Source organism: Panthera tigris, chromosome B4, assembly GCF_018350195.1.
Source record: "Panthera tigris isolate Pti1 chromosome B4, P.tigris_Pti1_mat1.1, whole genome shotgun sequence".
Taxonomy (NCBI): domain Eukaryota; kingdom Metazoa; phylum Chordata; class Mammalia; order Carnivora; family Felidae; genus Panthera; species Panthera tigris.
In genome coordinates this window covers 20,760,222-20,782,897 of record NC_056666.1, presented here as the reverse complement: position 1 = coordinate 20,782,897, position 22,676 = coordinate 20,760,222, and the positions used below count along the sequence as shown (strand labels likewise).

Here is a 22,676-nt window from a genome sequence, read left to right as displayed (position 1 = left end):
CTTTTAATGTTTATTTATTTTTGACAGAGAGAGAGAGACAGAGCATGAGCGGGCGAGGGACAGAGAAAGAGGGAGACACAGAATCCAAAGCATGATCCAGACTCTGAGCTGTCAGCACAGAGCCTGACACGGGGCTCGAACTCACAGACCGCGAGATCATGACCTGAACCGAAGTCAGACGCTCAACCGACTGAGCCACCCAGGCGCCCCTGCCCCTCCTCTCCCCTTTTCTTAGATCTTATCTAGTCCTGTCTCAGCAGCTCCCTGTGCTCCAGCAAAACCTGATTTGTTTCTGTTTCTCAAACAAGCCAAGTTCTTCTCAACTTAAAGCCTTTGTCCTTTCTTTTCCCATATCCTGGAAGGCCCTCCTTCCGGCTCGTCCCTTCTCCCACTGAAGATCATATGAAGTGGAGTTCTTCCATAACTCTCTCAGCATCATACTCCGTTCATTACCATCATAATCCATCTCATAGTCTATAATTTTTTCATGTGCGTGGACTTTGCTGTATGTTCTCTGCAATAAGGCAGGATCACGGTTGCTACAGATGCACACAGGAAGGCACTGAGGCCATCTCTTGAGGAGACACAAAGCTGCCAGGAGTAAGAGGGGCCATCTAGTTTGAGATCCAAAGGATCATGTGACAAAAGAGGAGGTGGGACGGGTAAGAGGGGACTGTTTTGGCTGAGTGAACAGCAGATAGAGAGGATGGGGACGATATAGCACTTTCAAATGGTTTCCTGTGGCTAGGGTCACAGTTAGAGGCCAAGAGCAGACAGGAGGCTGGACACAACGGGCGGCACGTACAGGACACCTATACGTGAGAACGGTGGTATTTAGAACTTACTCCTTTGACACACCAGTCCCTCTGATAGGGGATTTATGCTACATAAACACTCAAGCATCTATGCAATAATGTCTGCACGTTCATTGAAGCCCTGTTTCTGTGGGCAAAAATGGAAAACAATTTAAATAGCCAGTAGAAGTTTATCCAAAAAAGAGAATACCGCACAGCCCTTCAGAAGAATGTGGATGCTCTAAATGTACTGATTCTGGGCTTATCTGTCCAAGATAAACTGACGATTGAAAAAACAAAACCAGGGGCACCTGGGTGGCTCAGTCGGTTGAGTGTCTGACTCTTGATTTCAGCTCAGGTCATGATCCCAGGGTTGTGGGAATGACCCCGGTGTCAGGCTCTGTGCTGAGTGTGGAGCCTACTTGGGATTCTCTCTACCCACCCCCCCCACCGCCTTCTCCCTCTGCCCCTCTCCCTTGCTCTCTAAAATTTAAATACATATATTTAAATAAAGATAAATAAATATATATTTAAATAAATATATTTACTTAAATATATATTTAAATATACACTTAAATATTTAAATAAATTTAAATAAATATACAAATAAATTCTATTTAAATAAATATTTTAATAAATATATATTTATATAAATAAATATATTTAATATTTAAATAAATAAATATATTTATTTATATATATTTATAAATATATTTATATTTAAATATGTATAAATTTAAATAAATATATAAATATATTTAAACAAATATATATTTAAATAAGTATATATAAATGTATTTAAATAAATATACATAAATATATTTTTAAAAAGGAAAAAAAAAAAACATGGCACCCAACAGTGTATAGAGAACAATTTCATTTTAAATAAATATATATGCTTGTAGATACACAGAGTATCTCTGGGAGAAAACAAAACAAAACAAAAAAAAACAGTTTCAGTGGTTGTCCCTGGAATTAAGGGGAAGTATATGACTTGGAGACACATGGGAGAGACACTTGGTCTACATTATACACCCTTTTGTACCTTTTGCAAATACAAAATACAAATTAAATCATAACTCTTTAAAAGAGCATCGGTACTAAAAAGTGAGGAAAAGGCTTTGACCTTCAGAATTTTCTTGATCATCACTTGGCACACTCACTACCTCTCTCTTGTTTTCTCTTGTTATTTTATTCTAAAATAAAGAAGCAGAGTGAGGCTCCAAGGCAGGGGAGCTGGGAAGTTACTTGGATTGGTCACTTCTTTTTTATTATTTTTTTAATGTTTATTTTTGAGGGAGAGACAGAGTGTAAGTAGGCCAGGGGCAGAGATTGAGAAACACAGAATCCGAAGCAGGCTCCAGGCTCCGAGCTGTCAGCACAGAGCCCAACACAAGGCTCAAACTCAAGAACATTGAGATCATGACCTCGTGAAGGCTGAACCGACTGAGCCACCCAGGGGCCCTTGGATTGGCCACTTCTACCTGCATTCACTATTGTCTCCTCCAAGTGTGGCATAGACAACTTGTTCTGAGACCCGTTAAAGATTTGGCTTCTCTGAGACTCCTCTGGAGCTGGGGCAGTGGTCAGGTGTCTCTGCTCCAAACGGCACTCACAGAAGACAGTAGGAATGGAAATGTCCCCACGGCCATCCAATCACATGGGTCTTTCTCCTTTCTTATGGTGTCTGTGCCCCTAGATCTTGCTGCCAGAGTATTCAGCAGTAGGGTAATATGCATGACAGCTTTTAAAGCCTTTGTGTTTACAGAAAAAGTTGTAGGTTCATCTTGAGCTAAATTCTCACCTCCGCATTCTCAGCTCGCTTGTGCAGATGGCATTTCAGGGACAGCTATTTCGGTGACAGCTACGCGCTGACTGGCTGGGCCTTCTCATGGCTGAGCCGAATCACAAGGGTCAGTGATGGTACCAGATGGACCTTCACCTTCTCGTGTTGATTCAGCATTTATAACTTGTCAAAAAAAAAAAATAGGATGTGGAACTCCCTCCCCCACCCCTTCTTTCTCATTTTTATTTCCTCACCCATTTTATTACTCCCCAACCAGAATTCTCACAAGGGCAAAAACAATTGAAACGTGTGAATCACATGTCAACAGCAGCCCTGATGTTTGTGCAGGAAGCAGCCACAACAATGAGCAAAGGAAGGGAGAGGGCTGTGGGGGCAGGCGGTGCCAGGCGTTAAAGTGGGCGTCCCAGACGCCTGTGAAACCAGCCCTGAGACAGAGAAAATGCTGCCAAGAAACAAGATCCCTAGGTGAATGGAAAAGGCAGACCTCTAGGATTTGATGGTACAGAATGTATCATAATCGCTCACGTAACAAATTGTATGTGTTAAGCTTTGTGTGAGCCACTGATGATATATACAAGTAAATTAACTAAAGGAGCTTACGGCTCAGCACGGAAGATAACATTTTGCCCGCGATGAGAACTGGGGGTACCGAGGAGGTAGGCTCATCCCCTGGGGACCATCGCAGTAAGGTCCTGGCCCCCGTTCTCTGCTTTCCTGCTGCCTGTGAGTAACGCGCTCCGCACTAACATGTGGAAAGCCTCAAGGTTCTTCTTCCATGTGCCATCATGAGAAGCCCCCAGGCTCTAAAAATCATGGAGATCTGAGGCGGAATCCCAGCCCTGCCGCGTCACCCTGGGCAGGCTTCTGAGTTTGTTTCCACATTTCTAGAAAGGGGCTATTATGCAGCTCACATGGTTGCTTTAGTGACTAAAATAACATGTTGTTTTGCACTAGTTTTCAGACTTAGCACGAAATAGGTGCTTCAGTCCCCCAGATCACTCAGGACTATGCATATTCATCAGATATTTGTAATTTGCTAATTAGAAGGAATAATTGAATCTATTTCCGTACACTCATCTAAATGACAGATGAGTACAATATCACAGATGCTTTGTAGCTGCAAGAGATATGTCAGTGTTCTGGCTTCAACCATAGTTTCCATTCTTCCCTAATGGTTTCCATTAATGAACCAAATTATCAGAAAATTGCCCTTCCCTCTCATTCCTTCATATGTCTCAGAGCAAGGTCAGCAACTCTGCTTTAATATGTCAGCACAGGATCAATGCTTGAAGGTTCTGATTGGTTTCTAGGTACAATAAAGTACGTTACAAGGTAGTAGGAACAAACGCGTCACCAGAAGGGATCAGGCTGTACCCTAGATGAAGCGGTGTTATTTTCAGACAGTTCTAGAATGAAACACAGTGAGGAGAACAAGGTCATGATTTCACCAAACTGGGGGGGCCTGCCTCAGAGCCCAGGCTCTGCAGGAAAGGGGGAGAAAACATGCGTGGGTAAGGAATTCTAGCCCATTGTGCACCCCCCACACCAACCTTCTAATGACAGTTTTCTCCCAGACAGATGAGGTGACAGACTGCCACCTCCGCTAACAGAAAATGGCTTTGCAGTAAGTGGTATACACGTAGCTCTGATAGGTTTTCTATCGGGACCAGAATGTTTTCTGAAGCTGTCTTAACAACACAGTAGATATATATGACTTCTCCTTCACCCGGCCTCATTACCATCTAGCTCCTTGCTCAAACATCCTCCTGAAACCTTCCTCTGGCTGGTGGTTTCCATCCTGATTTTTCTCAACAGGTAAAATGTTGTGCAGGCCCTCTTTTAAAGTGATGCAACCCAGAAAAAAAAAAAAAAAAGTTTTATTGGAGAAGAAAGTCAGGGAAAACATGTTGAGAAGGGTACTCTCTTTCTTGGGCAGGAAGAGGGCTAGAGGTTCCCAGTTTCTCAGATATTGGGAATTCCCAGTTTCTTGGAAGAGTAATTCCCAGTTTCTTGGATATTGGGAATAAGTGATCTTTAGCTATACTAAATTAAAAAAAAAAAAAACACAATGAAAACTTTCTAAAAATATTTTGGAAGAGCAAAGAAAAAGTTTAAAAAGCATAAGAAAAAATAATACATTAATCCCACTAAATCGTAAACATAGTCAAGGTCACAAAGAGAAACCAAGACCCAAATTCCCAAAACCTCAGGGTTTTGGTTTTTGTTTTTTGGTTTTGCTTGTGGTTTAAATCAGCCGACTCTTCTCCCTTCCAGAGGGTCCCTTTCTCAGAGGCCCCAGCAGCCCACTTAGCAGAGGTCAAACCCATCAACAAAGGTCAAGGCTGGTGGCCCCCCCTGCCACAAAATTCCAAAACTCGCTTGTCAAAAATCTCCAGCGCAGATTAGATAATAGCGTGTTTCATAATTAAAAAAAAAAAAAAAAAAAAAAAAAAGGCAAGACTAACCATGTAGGTAAGTAAGATCCATTCCTATTTCTCAAGAATCGAAGTTATCTGAAAATGAAAGTTCACAGAACGCTTTTGCTGAACTGCACAGCATAATAGGACAGGATAGCACAGGATAAATGATGTCCAGGCTCAGCGCTATTCTACAGGGCTTTACGACTCCCCCAAGAATCACATGGTTGGGTTGGTCTGTGTGGTGTGGATGTTAGCAAGGCCTTTGAAACTTTTTTGAAATTAAGTGGTTCATTTAGGGCATATTAATCAACTTAATTAGGAGTTCCCATTTCCCAATCATTGGGGGGGGGGGGGTTGGTGAGTGGGTTCTACAAGAAAAAGCGTCGACTGACCTTTTTTTGTGATCACAAAACCTTTCACTGGGTCCGTCCAGCCAGCCATCCACACAACAGATCTTTATTGACGCCTGTGTTTCGTGCTGGGAGCTTCTGCGGTTCTTGCGATTCTTCCATTCACCCCACGCCTCCCCTGACCCCTCGGTTTCTAATCACTTTCCTGTCTAGTCATTTGTGACAGAAATCGTGAAATAAAGGCTTGCCCTGCTCCCCCCGCCCCCCCAACTTCTCAGAGGTTCGTGAAGCTACCCAGAGCCGCTTAGGGCTGAGATGTTTCCACAAACGCGCCCCTTCTGAGAAGAAATATTAGGGGCTTTAAGTGAAACAAAGTATTCATTTATGCCCTGTTTCTGAAAAGTCTTGTTTTTTACGGGGAGTTCATGCTGGGAACCAGAGGCAGACATCACCTCATTTGATTGTCACGTGGGTTTCGCACACTCAGCCTCCGGTACCTGCTCCCCGACCTGCTGCTGAGAGCCTCTCCCAGACTTGAGACTGATGTCCCAACATCTGTCAAGTGCTTTTTCAAAAATAAACTTACCAGAGAATCTCACTTTCCCCTTCATCGTTCCTCAAACTAGGAAAAAGAATTCATTACGCATGAAATCTGAAATAATAGGATTACTTTCTAAGCAATTAAATACTTAGCCATTTTAACCCTCCAGATGGGAAACACAGCCAAATGCCTCTTTCACATAGAACAATAGTTTAACAAGGCGATGTCAACGTCTTTTGACGAAAACCCCTTAACAGAGTTTTTAAAGGGCTCTTTATTTGCAAACACTAAGGGTCACCTGTATAAATGGTCACAGAACTGCAAACTTTGTCTCAACTTCTTTTTTTTTTTTTAACCCACTAAAAGTGTCTAGAGTCTAACAGCAGGAAGTGTTTTCTTCCCTTCAGTGATATCACTGTTTTTCTTTTTTGTTGTTGTTCCTTTGAAATCCTGGCCTCCCTAAAAATAATAATAATAATAAAAATGTATCTCCGTTTATCTCCACTGGGCCTGCCAGTGAACGCACGGCACTTGTCAGCACATGCGGGCTGCACTCTGCGTCTCTGGGCCCTCATACTTGTTGACCTTGAGAAACTGGTCAAGGCATTTTAAGGCATTTGTAAAACGTAAAGTCTCAGGGCACCTGGGTGGCTAAGTGGGTTAAGCGTCCGACTCTTGATTTCAGCTTAGGTCATGATCTCAGCGTTCATGGGATCGAGCCCCGCAGCGGGCTCTGTGCTGATAGCACTGCTTGGGATTCTGTCTCTCCCCCTCTCTCTCTGCCCCCTTCTCTCTCTCTCTTTCTCTCTCTCTCTCTCCAGGGAAAATCACTAACAATGATGAGTATGGAAAGAGCAATCGCTCTTACATTACAGCCAAACTCCTGGCCCCTGAGGCCGGAAGAAGAACTGGGGTGGGGGCAGCCAGAGGGAGCAGTTTGCTTGGCGAGGCTGGACCCCTCCTCCAGGAAAATCGCCTTCTGCACGTTTTCTATATTTAGCGGCTACCAGACTATTTCGCCAATAAACAGTAACTCTTAACCCCATTTGATAATGATTTTTATTGACAGGCACGTCTCTGAATCTGGCCTGAATCCGCCCCTGGCACCGGGGCTTAGAACAATCTGGAAAGGTCCTGTTCGGGGACCTCAGAGGGCCTGATATTATTTAAGCCATCTCTCCTGACTTTTGTGTGAACTCTTCATAAAGGCTCATAACACTCCTGGAAAGGTGGTTTCCTCTGATTTCCAAAGACAGCAAAAGTTTCTCTAGCATCGCACAAGGAAGGCCCCTGGGGCTCTGCGGAAGGTTCGAATTGGACGAGGCTAATTCCTAGTTTTTAAATCCTGCTAGCAGACCTCCCTCCCTCCCTTTAGGCCAATAAGTCATATTAACCCAGGGATTGATGTTGCTGTTCCCATCTCATCATAAAGGTCACTTTCAGGAATGGGAAAAGGACACATTTGCATATATTGCTAGAAGTCCATTGTCCTGCGAACACTGCCTCCAGCCACACAAAGGCTTCCCCACCCAGCCGAGTCACAGGGGACTTCAGAATTCTTATCTGTCTCGATGGTCCTGAATATATGGCCCATGTCACCGCATAAAAATATGACTGTCAGCTCAGGACAGGTTTGGTTACTATAAATGCCACAGGAAGGGTGTGTGTGCGTGTGTGCGTGTCTGTGTGTGTGTGTGTGTTTCATCAGAGCTATTAGTCACCACACACGATCAGTTTTTTTGTCCTACGACTCTCTCTCTAACTCCTAATTTTAGAGACAGGAGGACTTGGGCGGCCGTAAATGTGTGTAAACAGCGCAAACGTGGGTATTGATTGCTGTGAACCGCAGGGTTCGGTTGGTCTGGTGTTTTAGCAGCTTATCCTTCTTGACAGAAAACAACCGACAGACGAGAAGATAAACGTCACTGGAAAACGCCACCGACTTGGGTCTCTTTTCAGCTTTAGCCGTGATGAATCGAAGCGTCTCGGTCCTTCCCCCCCGAAGGCCGGCCGGCTGGACACTGAGTGTATTCATCTTGCCTTCAAGCGTGTCTCCCTCAGCGTCTTTTCTAACATCTACTTCCTACCAGTCTCCAGGCCCTGCTTTATAATCTTCGGATTTGGGAAAGAACGGGGTTGGCTGCTTGATTGGAAACTTTTCTCCATGAATGCTTTTTATATGGTTTTGGCAGGCACATAGAATACCAGCAGAGAGAGAAATCCCGCTTGGCAAGAGAAAATAAAACCGTAACAGAACTGTAATGGCCCTGAGTGGTGTTTTACATGTTATGCTTGCTCGAGATTTATGTTAAAATCAACCTTGCAAAGAGGTTTTTAAAAAGTCTATCCGGCGGCCAAAGTTTAAACAGCTCTCTCTCTACTATCCGGGGACGGACGGTCCGTGTCGCAAGCTAAGCGACTGGTGCAAACTGGCATTTCCCCGCCGTCTGAGCCCTTACAAGCCCCATCTATGTCACCAAGCAAGGTTTCACTTACCTCACGAATGGCTGACCCCTCCCTCTTACCTCTCTCTCCTTCCTTCTCCTTTCCCTCTTATTCTCCGTTCTTTCTGTCCAAACTTAGGAGGGACCCGAGGGAAAGGACACGAATTAATCCAAGGTCACTGCAAGTCACGTTTTCACGGAAAGAGCGCGTCTGGAAATGCTCTTGCTTCGCCGCCAAGCCCTGCCCCTGAGACATCTCTGCCAGGCCCAAGGTTGTGGTCGGTGTTCACACCGACACCACTAACCGCTCTGGTTCCTTCCTGAGTTGGCTGGTTGTCACTACTCTGTACACACGGCCTCCACAGATGGGCACGCCACTGCCAGGCCAGTCCTGACCGAGGGCAGGGGGTGGGGGGGAGGGCCAGGGCCTCGCCAGCTCCTCGCACCCCTACCTCCACCATCCGGGACCTCTTCCACTCCGGGAAGAGGGAACACCTCTGTGTAGGTGACCCTAAGCAGTATTTATATCTCCCTTCGCGGGCTAATGAATTTATCCGGCAACTTCGACTCTGTCGGTCGCTGCCTCTGACAAACGTTGAAGAAAAATCACTCTCCACACGCGAAGCTCCTTCCTGTGGCTTAGAGTATACTGAGAACGAGGCCTGTGTCTCTCACAAGAGGCTGGCCTAACAACAAGCCAGGAGTGTTTTCTTCCTTTCTTTCTTTTCTCTTTTTAATGTATTCATAATGGAGAGAGGCCACCTGCTTCCAAGAAGGAGCTGAGGCAGCGGAACAAGGCAGGCAAATGATGAGTTCTCGTGCTGACACGGGATCTCAGATGCCCACTAGTGACAAAGGGCTACCGGCCACCCAGGGAAAACGCAAAAGGGCGGGCCTCAATAACCACCTTCAAGGAGGAGGGAGGTTGCCCCACTGTTTTCCCTTCTGAGTGAGGACAGAAGAGAAAGGAAGAAACCGAGGGAGTAACGTTGAGAGAGAAGACAGACTTGCCAGGAACGCGGGGCCAGGTCTGAGGCTGCATCACCTCCCTCGGGAGCCTCGCCAGGGGACTTACCCGTCCCCATCAGAAGGGCCAGATGAGCACCCCGCCCCCCAGGCAGGCTTCTGTCCGGGAGCTCCGAATCCCTGCATGGACTAGGCATTCTTGCGCGTTTGTTTGACTTTACAGCAGTTTGTATTTGCGCTAACAGTTTATATACAAAAAGCGATGGCCACCCCTGCCCTCGCTCACGCCAGCTGCGTGCTCTTTCCAGCTCTCTGAACAAGGAATAAAGCCCACAGGGCCTTCTGGGGCGGGGCGGGGGGAAGGTAGGGTCTTCACACAATATGCTGCACATGAGACCCTCGAGTGGGGATTTCCTAGAGAAATCCTGAGAATGTGGCAGGTTTGCAGAGGAAGTCTGTGCCCTTTGAGGACAGATTAAAAATGCAGTGGGGCCGAGGGCAGCATTTGTCCTCTCGGTTGGAATGACCCCCGTCCCAGGCCAGGAACCCAGCCCCAGGGGCTCCCACCATGCCAAGGTGTCCGCGGGCCCCTGAGCCGAACTCCACACAGGACCTCCCCGCCAGGGCCCCAGGAGGAGTCTTGGGTGGCCATACTCCTACTTTTACAAGATGCCCGCTGACAGTCACATTTCCAGGTGTTCAGTAAACTCCAAATCACTGTGCCAATGTTAATTTGTCTTCCGATGGGATGACTAGTATGACCGAATAGAACTAGCCTTGTCACACAACAGCGGGGATCCCCTGGGGATGGGGCCAGGACAGAAAGAAAGGCATCCAATCTGGAAGGTTACGTAGCGTCAGAAATAGACTTAGGGTATCAGGAACATCCTGAGGAAACAGACTTGAAGGGTGAACACCAGGCTAGCTGCCAAAGGGATCAAAGATTTCTGGGAGATCTAGGAGCCCAGAAAATGAGCACTGGTTGGTACAAATGTCGAAGGTGGCTCAGGGTCCCTGCCTTTTCCCTCACATACGTATCAGAGTCTTTTTCTAAAACACTGATCTCATCCCTTTACTACCCTGTTACAAACAAAGTCTTTCCCACCTCCCTTCAGCCCCTTGCCTGTGAGATAAAATTCAATCCCCTTCACCATGCATTCTAGAACCTTCCCCAATTGTTCATGGACCCCTCTGATTACATGTGCTGCAGTTCTCAAAAGGGACCCTATGTTCTAGCCATGCTCTACCCAGGGCCTAACTACCCGAACAGGCGTGGCTTAGGTCCGCTTTTTAGCTTTGTGAGCAGGAACTCTGTAACCAGAAGGGTCTTTCTTTCCCTTGTGTCTCCATCTGTCCAGTTCTACCCATTCTTCTCAGCTTTGCCCGACTGTTCCACACGTTTCCCCCTTCCCTGCCATGGTACCCTCAGAACCTAACCAAAGTACCTGCACATGGTTAGTACTTGATAAGTACTTCCGAATAAGCGAAGGGCTCTGATGGGCACCGAGTGGGCAAAGTCAGAGCCCCAGTCCTGCTGAGACGCACTCGGCCTCACAACTCATAGTCTGGGGCTGGATGCGTCACTAGCTTTCTTGGAAATTTCTTTCTTCCTGGGCGCCCCTGGAGAGAAGATGTGCAGCAATGCATTCTTTGAAGAATGGCTGGGGGCATGTTTGGATGGGGGAGTAAGTCCCGTCAATTAGAAAATGTATTAAAAGTCTCAAGATCCATTTGTTCATTCTTTCACTCAACACATAATTCTTGACCCTGTGGTAGACCCTGGGCTGCAAAGATGGGGAAACTTCTTCCCACTCTTCATTCCTGCCACTGAAGTTTGGGTTAAGAGGAGAAGGCAGCCGGGCTCCACACTGACAGTACAGAGCCTGCTCGGGATTCTCTCTCTCTCCCTCGCTCTCTGCCTTTCAGAGAGCACTTTCTCTTTCCTTCTCTCTCTCTCTCTCTCTCTCTCTCTCTCTCTCTCTCTCTCTCAAAATAAGTAAACTTTAAAATTTGTATTTAAAAATAAATACAATAAATTTTTATTTTATTATTTAAATAAATTATTATTTTAAATAAATTCTTGTTTAAAAAAAAAATGGGGCACCCGGGTGGCCCAGTCGGTTAAGCAGTCAACTCTTGATTTCAGCTCATGATCTCACAGTTCGTGAGTTTGAGCCCCGTGCTGGACTCTGCACGGAGGGCTCTCCTCTCAATCTCTCTCTCTCTCTCTCTCTCAAAATAAATAAATAAACTTTAAAAAAAATTATAAAAGAGGAGAAGGCAGGAAAAACCCAACAAGCACAGTAAGGACAGATGTGCACCAGATACCGCGGGTGCCAGAGCAAGGACCCCCGTTCAGCCTTGAGAAGGGCAGGGGCTCCCGTACGAAGCTGGTCACTTGGGAAGCAGCATGGCAGAGCAGTGGCTCTCACACAACTCACACAACTCACACGACTGAGTGTGAATCTATGTGACCAGAGCAGGAGGGGGGCCCCCTGGAGGCCTGGAGGGTGGGCTAAAAAAGCCTCGCATAACCCACCACGAGAACCAACACTAAAAAGATGGGCAGTCCCATGGCCCGGGTGTGGGTGAGGATATGGAGCCCTCAAACGCTAGCAGAGGTCATGGCAGATGGGCCAGCCGCTGTGGGAAACGGTTTGCAATATTCTTGTAAAGTCACACACACACAGTGCAACAGTTCCACTCCTGGGGATTTACCTGTGAGAAACGAGAGACACGGGCTCACGCAAAGAATGTTCCTAACAGGTTTATTCAGAAGAGTGAAAAACTGGAAATAACCCAGTCGTCCATCAACCGTAAATAAATACCCTAATCGAAGTATGCCCACACAAGGCGATACGAGCCGACCTTTAAGCAGAGCACACATCTGATACACACAACATCAAGGACGAATATAAAAAGCATTACAAGTGAAAAGAAGCCGGGTTCAAAAGACTACATTCTCTACGATTTCTTTTATATGAAATTCTTTTTAAAAGGCAAAACTACAATGACACGAAACAGATCAATAGTTTCCAGGGACTGGAGACAAGGGAAGGGAGTTCTAGCCAAGGGACGTGAGCAAATCATTCTATGTTCTAATAGTGGTGATGGTGGTTCCCAGGTAACACGTTTTGTCAAAAGCCGCTGAACTATACACATAACATCAGTGAGTTTTATTGTATATAAATTACACTCCAATAAAGCTGATTGCAAAAAAAAAAAGAAAAGAAAAAGACGAAGGGAAGGGAAGGGAAGAAAAGGAAGGAAAGGAAAGGGGAGGGGAGGGGAGGGGAGGGGAGGGGAGGGGAGGAAGAAAAGGAAAGAGAAAAGAAAAGAAAAGAAAAAGAAAAGAAAAAAGAAAGAAAAGGAAAAGAAAAGAAAAGAAAGACGAGCTTGTGTGTTACACAAAGGGGATAGACTATCTGGAAAGCACAGGGAAGGAGTCCATGGAAAATGGCCTAAGCAGGGCAGGTGACAAGACAAGATTTGTGCTCTAGGAAGACGGTCTGTCAGCAGTGGGGCCGCTGGGCTCATGCCCAGCTCTGGGGCTGTCTGAAGGAGACACAGTAGGCAGTCCTCTTGATTAGGAAGAAAGTATGCCCTGTGGCTCATATGACACGCAGACCTTAAGTCACCTCCCATCTTGTGCCATCTAAACAACTATCTCATGGATACTGTGCCTTCTTTGGTACATCTTACATTTTCCAAATTATTTATGGTAATTTTGATTATTTTTCATAAACAAAAAAGTTCTTTTCTTTTACAACAAAAGTATTACTAAAAAGGAAGGTAGCATCTAATTTCAAAAGAATTTTAAGAAACAGGACTAGGTCCTTCACTCTGCATCTGGTCAATGTAGCTCCAGAAAATCACTCCCGGGACGTCTATGATGGCACAATTCAGCAGCACCCACGGCGCTGGTAGGTGCCTTGCGGTCGTCATGTAACTTGCCCATATGAACTTGTCTTCTGGCCCTCCGCTGGCACACGGGCCCTCGGGTGCTGAAGGCTGAACAACTGTAGTCATGTGGGGAGTGGGGAGGGGGAGTAAGATCGGAGAAAGAACGAAAACCCAAGAAACAGAAGATGGGGTCTCTGGAAAATAACCGTCAAGGCAAACCAAAGAGACACATTGGGTTGGAGGCATACAAGTCAGAGGTGGTGACCGAGAGGTGAGTCAACACTGGACAACTTCCCCCACCCAAGTCTGGAGAACCCAAAGGTCCCTACAGACCTGAGGGTCAAAGGCAGGTTCGCAGTCAGGGCCACGGTAGATCCCACTAGAGGACCCGGGTTTGGGCAAACCCCAAACTCAAGGGTGAAACCTTTTATACACTTCCTGCTGGTGGAAGAAGATGGCACGTTTGCTACGGGATAGCAACCTACCATAGGAGGCAGATCCTGACATCCAACCTGTTATTTAGATTCATTCATCCCGCTGATGCTTGCTGCTGTAGCCTGAGTGTTTGTGTTCCCCCAAAATCCGTATGATGGAATCTAAACCCCAATGTGATGGTATTAGGAGGTGGGGCCCTTGCGTGGTGATTAGGTCCTAAGGGTGGAGGCCTTGTGAATGGGATTAGTGCCCTTACAAAAGAGACCCCCAAGGGATTCTTCATCCCTTCTGCCATGTGAGGACCCAGCGAGAGGGCAGCCGTCTAAGAACCAGGAAGCATCTATGTTCTCACCAGACACTTGATCTGCCAACGCCTTGATCTTGGACGTGCCAGCCTCCAGAACTGTGAGAAATTTCTGTCCTTGACAAGCCACCCAGTCTACGGCATTATGTCACAGCAGCCCAAACTGACCAGGACACTTGCAGAACACCTACCCCACTCAGGGTCTATGCCAGGTGCCGCAGAGAAGGAACCAGAAAAATAAGTTCTTGTCTTCAGGTAGCAGCTTTATAGCGTGACTTGAATGCTGCCTTGGAAAAAGTAGTTCATCGTTTACAAAACATTGGAGCGTACTTGAATGGTCCAGTTAGCAGCTGAGGTGACACATTTATACAGAAGCCTGGATCGTACCAGGTCTTGGAGTTGAGAAATGATTCGATTAATGGGATGTCCGATGTAGGACTGGGTAAGCGGTGTGAGTGTTGCTGCTGGAGCTTTCTATTCCCTTCCCCCTTGCCTGTAACTCAGCATTTCTCTCAGTACATGACAGGGTTCCCTGCAAAGGTAACCTGTCAGTTAATAAGACGGCGATAAAAAAATCTTCCCAGACCATGGGGAGCCTGTCTGGCTCAGGCCATGACCTCACGGTTTGTATGTTCGAGCCCCACATGGGGTTCTGAACGGACAGCGTGGAGCCCGCTTGGGATTCTCTCTCTCCCCCTCTCTCTGCTCCTCCCCCGCTCTCTTTCTCACGCACGCATGCGCTCTCTCAAAAAAAAAAAAAAAATCTCTCCAGATTTCGATTTAATCTTCAGCTCTTCTCACTCTGGCCCACTCTGATGGTCATGTATCAGTGATGCTAGTGGTCTCAGCCTTGACCTTAAGAATCAGTGCGAATCAACAGTGTCACCGGTGCCTCCAGAGAAATCTGGAGGTTTTTAGAGAAGTGATATTTAATCGGGTTTCAGGTGTTTTTATTAGATCAGGTGAAATCCTCTTTTCGTGCACACTCAAGGGGACCACGTACCCTCTCCGTCATGGCTCTAACCGTAGCTGAAATTCTACATCTCTGTGTGTGGGTATTTAATGTCTCACACCCAACAGACTGTAAGAGTCACGAGGGTGGGCACCACGTCTCGGAATTTTTTTCCCCCGGGACCTAAGATAGCACCTGGAACATAGTAAGTGCTCTACAGAGAGGTGACACGGTGTGAAGGGGCGGGGGAGGGGGAGGTGTGGAGGGAGGCGGGACAGGAAACCAGGCACACGTGGACGAGCCTGTTCTGTGGCAATGGCCGGTCTCCTCTGTGCTAGTTTGTTCTGTGTCAACGGAGCGAAGCTGAAACTGTTCCCCCCAGTTCCCTTCCCAGCATGGTTCCAAGCGAGATCTGGCCGGGAGGAACCCCCGCTGGGTCCGGAAGGCAGAGGCCGAGTGGCACTCACACCCCCCTGAAGGTCAGAGTGGGACACCAGGAGCCACCGCAGCCCCTGCCTCGTCCGAGGGGGGCAGCACCTGGCCCAAAGCCCCGGCAGCTCCCGCGGGGTCTCCTGCTTCAGCTTCTCTGGGGCTGGGACTAAGGTGGGCACACAGCCCCCAGGCGAAGGTCGGCCGCGACTCGAGGTTGGGGTTCACGAGAGGAAACGCAGGTTCCAGTTTGTCCCGTGGGTTCCAGTTTGTTCTCACCCTCTCCCATGGGCATCCAGGTTTTCTTCCCAGATGCCAGCCCTGCTGACCTTCAGGATGGCCCCAGGCTCAGAGGCAGCAGTAGCAGGCGATCCTGTAATCCCTTCGCTAAATCCTTCCCTGCAAATCACTCTAGTGTTGCCTCGTGTCTGAGAGCTCACGGGTACACCGATCGGAGGGGTTCGAGTCTCTTCCTGTCAGGGGCGATTTCTCTTAGGAGTTAAGGGCTTCCATTACCGAGACCACAATCATTGACAACGTCAGTACCAATGACTGTGTGCCAAGCTGATGATTACGTACATCACACAGCTGAGGCAAGGACTGGGGCCGAGATCTGCCTGCCTCGAATACCCATGTTCTTTTTAGATGCCACGCTTTCTTTTGTATTAGTAAGATTTCAGGGTTTTTTTGTTTTTGGTTTTATTTATTTTTGAGAGAGAGAGAGAGTGGGGGAGGAGCAGGGCGGGGGGAGGCGGGGGGGAGGACAGAGGATCCCAAGCAGGCTCCGAGCTGTCAGCACAGAGCCCGATGCGGGGCTCAAACCCACAAACCGTGAGATCATGACCTGAGTTGAAGTCGGACGTTCAACCGGCTGAGCCACCCGGGCGCCCCCTTTAGGTTTCTTTCTTTCTTTCTTTTTTTTTTAATTTTTTTTTTAATGTTTATTTATTTTGGAGAGAGAGAGACACACACAGAGTGTGAGTGGGGGAGGGGCAGAGAGAGAGGGAGACACAGAATCCGAAGCAGGCTCCGGGCTCCGAGCTGTCAGCCCAGAGCCCGATGCAGGGGCTCGAACTCACATGAGATCTGACCTGAGCCGAAGTCAGACGCTTAAGGCGCCCCATAGGTTTCATTTTTAAGTTAGAGTTTTGTCTCGCTAAGTTTCCCCCAAGTGCTGTGGTAGCCTGGTGTTTCATGTGAGCAGAAAAAACAAAATGGAGGGCTATATTTAAGTAAATAGAGCCGCTCAGGGACACCAGCAGCTGCTTCTTCAGGAATAAAAGGATCGATATTCTGTGTGCATGTGATTCTTAAAGTGTGAGATGTCATGAAGATGCCATGAATTGAGGAACCCGTCAAGTTGATTTTCCAGAAGTGAATTCACAGAACTCTTCAAGGACTGGGGGACACCTGAGTCAATCGTGGCTCCTCACTAGACAGCTCGCGACCTCCCCCACCACAGTCTCCTTGGGAACAGCAGCCATGTCAACTTTATATTGCTTCTCCAACATCCAACACGGCACCTGGCAAACAGTGGGTGCCCAATAAATGCTTGCTCTTGAGCAGATGGGTTGTGAGCGAGCGCCTTTATCCCGCTCCGCATTTCGTTCCACAAGCATACTATTTCCTCCGCTCTTCATTGTTCTGTCGGCCTCTGGGAATATTTTGGCCTATTTTTAGTGTGGCAAGTCTTACTTCCCCATTAACTGATCAAATGGTGATACACCAAGCAGCCAAGGCCACATTTGGGAAGTCTTCATGACAAAGAAATGAGTTGGGTCTGCCTTATCTGACTCATAACGTGTTCACCATGAGCAAAACCCCAAATTTCATGAAATGATGTAATCAAAGCAGATTTTCAAATAGATTTTACTTCCCATAAAAGACTCCTGTGACAAGCACTCCTTTTCGTACATGGGAATCTACATGGCTTCAAAATACCCTCAACTTTGAAGGGAAACTTTTGTACAGTCAAATGACAAATGCTTTTTTTTTTGCGAGATGTCACTATTATTCCAGTCTTAGGGGGTAGGCCCGGGAATGAACGCTGTTTGTCAGAGAGCAATCTGTCTCCCAAGTGACACATGGTTTCTTTGACAGACTCTGTCATCTGGCTGCCAGTGACAGGTTTGTTAAGGAAGTTAAACTGTGACTTTCCATGCTTCCTTGCCATTAGGAATCTGACAGTGAATTTGCTAATTTATTTTCCATATAAAACATTTATCTGCTCTTTACGAACCGCGGACTTCATTTCTTTCAGGCTGGCCTCTTTGGGGGATTAACAAACTGACAGTGATTTTCGGTACAGTGTTTCCACCTGCCAAGGTCTTGTTATGCTCAGAGAACTTAACACATCATGAAACTACCCGGCTCTTTTCACCTCTGTGATTGCTCAAAAGCAGTAAGTGGTGTTCCCACATTTAGCAAATATTTATTAGGAACATTTATTAGCAAGGCACCAGAGAGGACTCAAGAGAAGCGTATGAGTCTCTGCCCTGCTCACGAAGAGGAACGTAGTTCCGGAGCAGCGTGCAGTGAAACGTGTAGGTAGTGCTTGGAAATCCCAAGACCGGAAAGCGCAGGTGCGGCCTGAGTGACTGGGGAAGGCACCTCGGAAGGGGTGTATCAGACTTTCCTAAGTCCTGGGGAGCTGCAAGGGATCAGAGACCAGTAGGGACCCATGAGGAGGAGGAGGAGCCGCCCAAAACAGTGCATTTCATACAATTTTAAATTCAGGAGTGATGGCCTTGGGAATAAACCCGGCAACTAACAGGGTGCAACGTGATCTAAAAATAGATTAGCGGCCGCGATCCAACTGACGGTAAAGGTCATAAAGTGACTTCAGTTCACACTTCTCTGAATTCCTCGGCTTCAGCCCTCTTATCTTTACTCCAGTCTTAATATTCTTTGGAAGGAGAACTTGTCAGGGGCCTGAAGTGATTCTAGGCCCAAACTTGGAGTTAGGCCAAATGGGGCCAACCCCGGTCCCACGGTTAGCAGCTTGAGAGTGATAAGCTGTGTAAGGCTCAGCTTCCTGATACTTAAAATGTGGGTAATGAGGGGGCGCCCGGGTGGCTCAGTTGGTTAAGTGCCCAACTCTTGATTTTGGCATCAGGTCATGATCTCCCGGTTGCGGGATCGGGCCCCGTGTCTCTCCCTCTCTCTGCCCCTCCCCAGCTTGCTCATGCTCTGGCTCTCTCAGAATAAATAAACTTTAAAAACTGTGGGCAACGGGGCCCCTCGGTGGCTCAGTCGGTTGAGCGTCCGACTTCGGCTCAGGTCGTGATCTCACGGCACGTGTGTTCGAGCCCCGCGTCGGGCTCTGGGCTGACAGCTCGGAGCCTGGAGCCTGCTTCCGATTCTGTGTCTCCCTCTCTCTCGGTGATGCACCTGCTCCCCTGCTCGCAGCCTGTCTCTCTCTCTCCCTCAAAAATAAATAAAGATTAAAAAAAAATTTTTTTTAACGCGGGTAATGATAGCATAACTAGCCAGAGTGCTCGGAAGATTAAACAAAATCACGTTATGTAGAATCCTTAGCACAGAGCTCTACATAGGCTGAAAACATGGCAGCCGTGATGACACGGTTTGAGTCCTCTGGTTTAGCAGTAGTGTTCGTGACAGGAAGATGTTTCTTCCAGTGCGGGCATGCGACAGGCATGCAAGACATGTTTGCTGAATGACTGACTGAATTAATTAAACAAGGGTCCCGCCGCATCATTTAAAAGCTGCTACTAGGGGCGCCTGGGTGGCTCAGTCGGTTGAGCGTCCGACTTCGGCTCAGGTCACGATCTCGCGGTCCGTGAGTTCGAGCCCCGCGTCGGGCTCCTGTGCTGACAGCTCAGAGCCCGGAGCCTGTTTCAGATTCTGTGTCTCCCTCTCTCTGACCCTCCCCCATTCATGCTCTGTCTCTCTCTGTCTCAAAAATAAATAAAAACGTTAAAAGCTGCTACTAAATCAATACAGCATTCATTTTCTCTTCCAGTGATTCTCGAGCTTTATCGTTCTGAAGAAAACCTGTGACAGAAACTGCTCTTCTCTACTTGACCTCAGAGAAGATGAGCGAGTAGCTCTGGTTCCGGTCTTCCTCGAACGCTGCCAAGAACTGCCGGTGAGGCCTTCCGTAAACGCGCAAAGCTAAAAATGTGCTCAGGAAAGCACAACAGCTATTTTGCCAGAACAAACAGTGGCTGCGGAATTCAGACACGAAGAATTAGGGAGCTGTCGCCCTTTTTCCTCCGGCAGGATCTGTCTGGGGCTTTCCAAGAAGGGGAGTCTCTCTCCCTCCGAGTAGGAGCAACAGCAGGTAAATTTTTAAAAATGCAAACCATAAACGTGTTTAAGACAAATTTGCTTTCTTGCAAAGGATGATGCATCACCCAGCAGAGGGTACAGTTTCTGACTCTCCTTCTGAAAAAAAAGAGCTTTGTAAGTTGCTTTTTATACGTGAATGTTGAGAGTTTCAAAGAGGCATTTCAAGCCCTGGGCATGCTGTCACCTCATTGGCGCAGTTTGGGAAGAAAAGTATCCGTAAAGATGTCAAAAGAAGGGAGATGGTGGGGTGCCTGGGTGGCTCAGTCAGTTGAGCGTCTGTCTTCGGCTCGGGTCTGATCTCGTCGTTCGTGAGTTCGAGCCCCGCGTCGGGCTCCGTGCTGACAGCTCAGAGCCTGGAGCCTGCTTCGGATTCTGTGTCTCCTTCTCTCTCTGATCCTCCCCCACTCATACTCTGTATCTCTCTCTCAAATAAAACATTAAAAAAAAAAAAAAAGAAGGAAGATGGAAGGCCAAGGGATAAATAGATTATATAGCACAGAGTATCAGAGTATGAGGGAGACAGAGACAGAGAGAAAGAGAACACGAACATTGGCAGTAAACCTATCCCAGGACTGATTCCTTGGCATTCTGGATACCACGTGGGTCAAACGAACTTCACGGTTTAAGGGATAGCCTGTTTTCTGAGTCTATTGTGCTGTGGCCAATTTTGGAGCGTCCATTGGAAGTAAAATATACCTTGTTCCAGCTCACTTGTATTTTTTGAACTTTGCCTCAGCAAGCAAAGTTCAACCCTTTAGATGGGTTCTACATAACCCATTGGCAGTGGTAGAGATTTGATAAAAGTTGATAGTCTCCAAGAGAAACAAGAGGCTTCTACTTCCAGCCACTTTTCTGGAAAGGAAGAGTAGTTGGGCAAACATTAACGGCAACCATCAGGTCCACAGGGCCATGACTGCCCCGCACCTCCCAGGAGCAGGCCCTACTCTGGAAATGTTCTATTTTCCTGACTTCTTTTCCTACTTAGATTTGTTCTCTGCACATTTGCAGCAAAGAAACTTTCAAGATGGCCAAAGACACATATTCTCCGACATGCAAGAGGAAGGAGTGAGGGACTGACTACCTTCTAATCAGGCTGCTTCTCTCTACCTAATGCGTGTGTTACCTCCATGAATGAGTTTTAAAGGATTCAGTGTGTGTGTGTGTGTGTGTGTGTGTGTGTGTGTGCGCTAAAATGCCTGACTTTAAGGTATACAGTCAGAGATTACACCTGAGATTAGAAAAAACTCGAATGTACACGGTATTTCCACCTCAGAAAACCTTTATAATTAGGGGACAACAGTCATGTGCAGTCCCCAGAGGCTGTCTGGCAGACTACCTAGTAAGATTACAAAAAATTTTTCTTTTCCCTTTTGGGAAAGTACAGGAAGAGAAAAGTAAAGACTAAGTCTGAGTTAACGACATAATTTACCTTTTAGGGTTATTCATGTTGGCCTGGATGAAATATCACTTCTATTCTTTGCTTTAAAATGTTATTACAGCTAAAAACTTAAAAAAAAAAATAGAGATGCCTATGCCGGTTTCTGTTAAAATATGTGTAAGTTACTATTTTTCAAGAAAAACATAAAGCCTACATAAGCTGACTTTAGTTACATGATTCTATTTGTAGCTCTGAATTCCACGATAGAAGATGGCAGAAATGTGTTCCCTATTCTACCCAAGCTTGAGCTTGACTTGTTAGAGTTGAGGAAATTCACCCCTAATTAATGTCAAATGATCAGCTTCAATTAGTTTTGATAAATAATACTGTATAATTAAATTACCACCAAGTCATCTGGCAGTCCTGCAAAATCATCTACAATGTGAAACTATTTTTTTAAATGTAGCCCGCAAAACATTTCAAGGTCAACCACAGACTTAGGAGAATATTTGAGTCAGCCATGAAAAACGAGGGTCTTCGTGTATAACATACAGAGAGCATTCAAATTCATAAAAGAAACCTTGACGCTGATAGATAAATGGGCAGAGAATATTAACCACAATTCACATATAAGAGGAGAGATGAATTCCCAAACATACAAAAAAAATATGTCCTCACTTACAATCAAAGAAATACACATTAGAGCACCTCCTCGCCTGCCATGATTTTTATACCTACCTGCCCAAGTAACATCTCTTGAAAGTAACAACATCCACTGCTAACTAAGGTGAAAGAGACTGGTTCTCTTCCTCATTGCTACAAAGATTATCCACCATTGCAACTCCCTCAGAAAGCAAAATGGCTGGGTATAGAAAGAATCATAAAGACTTTTTTCTTCTCTAGAAATTGAATAATAAAGGAGTAAAGGTAGGGGCGTGGTAGCCTTCATCGTTATGTTACAGCAACTGAGAACACTTGGGGGCAGGACCACCTCCCTGTGTCTGCCACCCCCCCCATCAGACTCATACCTCAGTTTTCAGTCCGTAAAATGACATTATGAAAAATCCACCTTCTAGGGCTTCTGGATAAGCCTTAAGTGAAATCCTACATACTTAAAGTGCCTAGCATAGTTCCTGGCACAGAGTAAGTGCTTAATAAGTGGCAGACTGCATTATCATTACCAATTAAAGAGCAAAAAATAACATGGAAACAACTTAATTTTTCATTTGCAGATGCATGGCTTAATACATGGCGGTAAATCAGTAAAACGATTTGCACAACCATTTTCTTAGGATGAAGTCTACTAGAATCATGAGGTGTGTATACAATAACATATTGAGTAAAGTATAACATGCGTACTCTTACTGAAACTATTCATGTGACTGCATTATTCGAAAACCAAAAAACAGTTGTATGAGGGTTGGGAGATTGTGGTCCATTAAACATTATTTTAATGTTGTTATACTTCTAGTGATAAAATTAAATAATGTACTAAAATTAGGCCACATGAGAACGATTCCACACTTTAACATGTGGTCAGTGTATTTAATAAACCAAATAAATGCACTGTGTAGTAAAGAAAAAAGACTAAGTCACTTTCCTCATCAATCATTCACAGCTACTTAATTCAAAATATTTTTAC

At 46.3% G+C, this 22,676-nt stretch overlaps 1 long non-coding RNA gene across 2 annotated transcripts; it reads left to right on the top strand.

The window, feature by feature from the left end:
* Nucleotides 1–13,263: 13,263 nt before the first annotated feature.
* LOC122240571 lies at nucleotides 13,264–22,383 on the top strand. Of its 2 annotated transcripts, none has more exons than XR_006220352.1 (3): nucleotides 13,264–13,496; nucleotides 19,328–19,648; nucleotides 22,267–22,383. It is a non-coding gene; the product is annotated as an uncharacterized LOC122240571 (long non-coding RNA). The 2 variants fall into 2 exon arrangements; XR_006220353.1 differs by having other exon boundaries at nucleotides 19,309–19,648.
* Nucleotides 22,384–22,676: the final 293 nt, after the last annotated feature.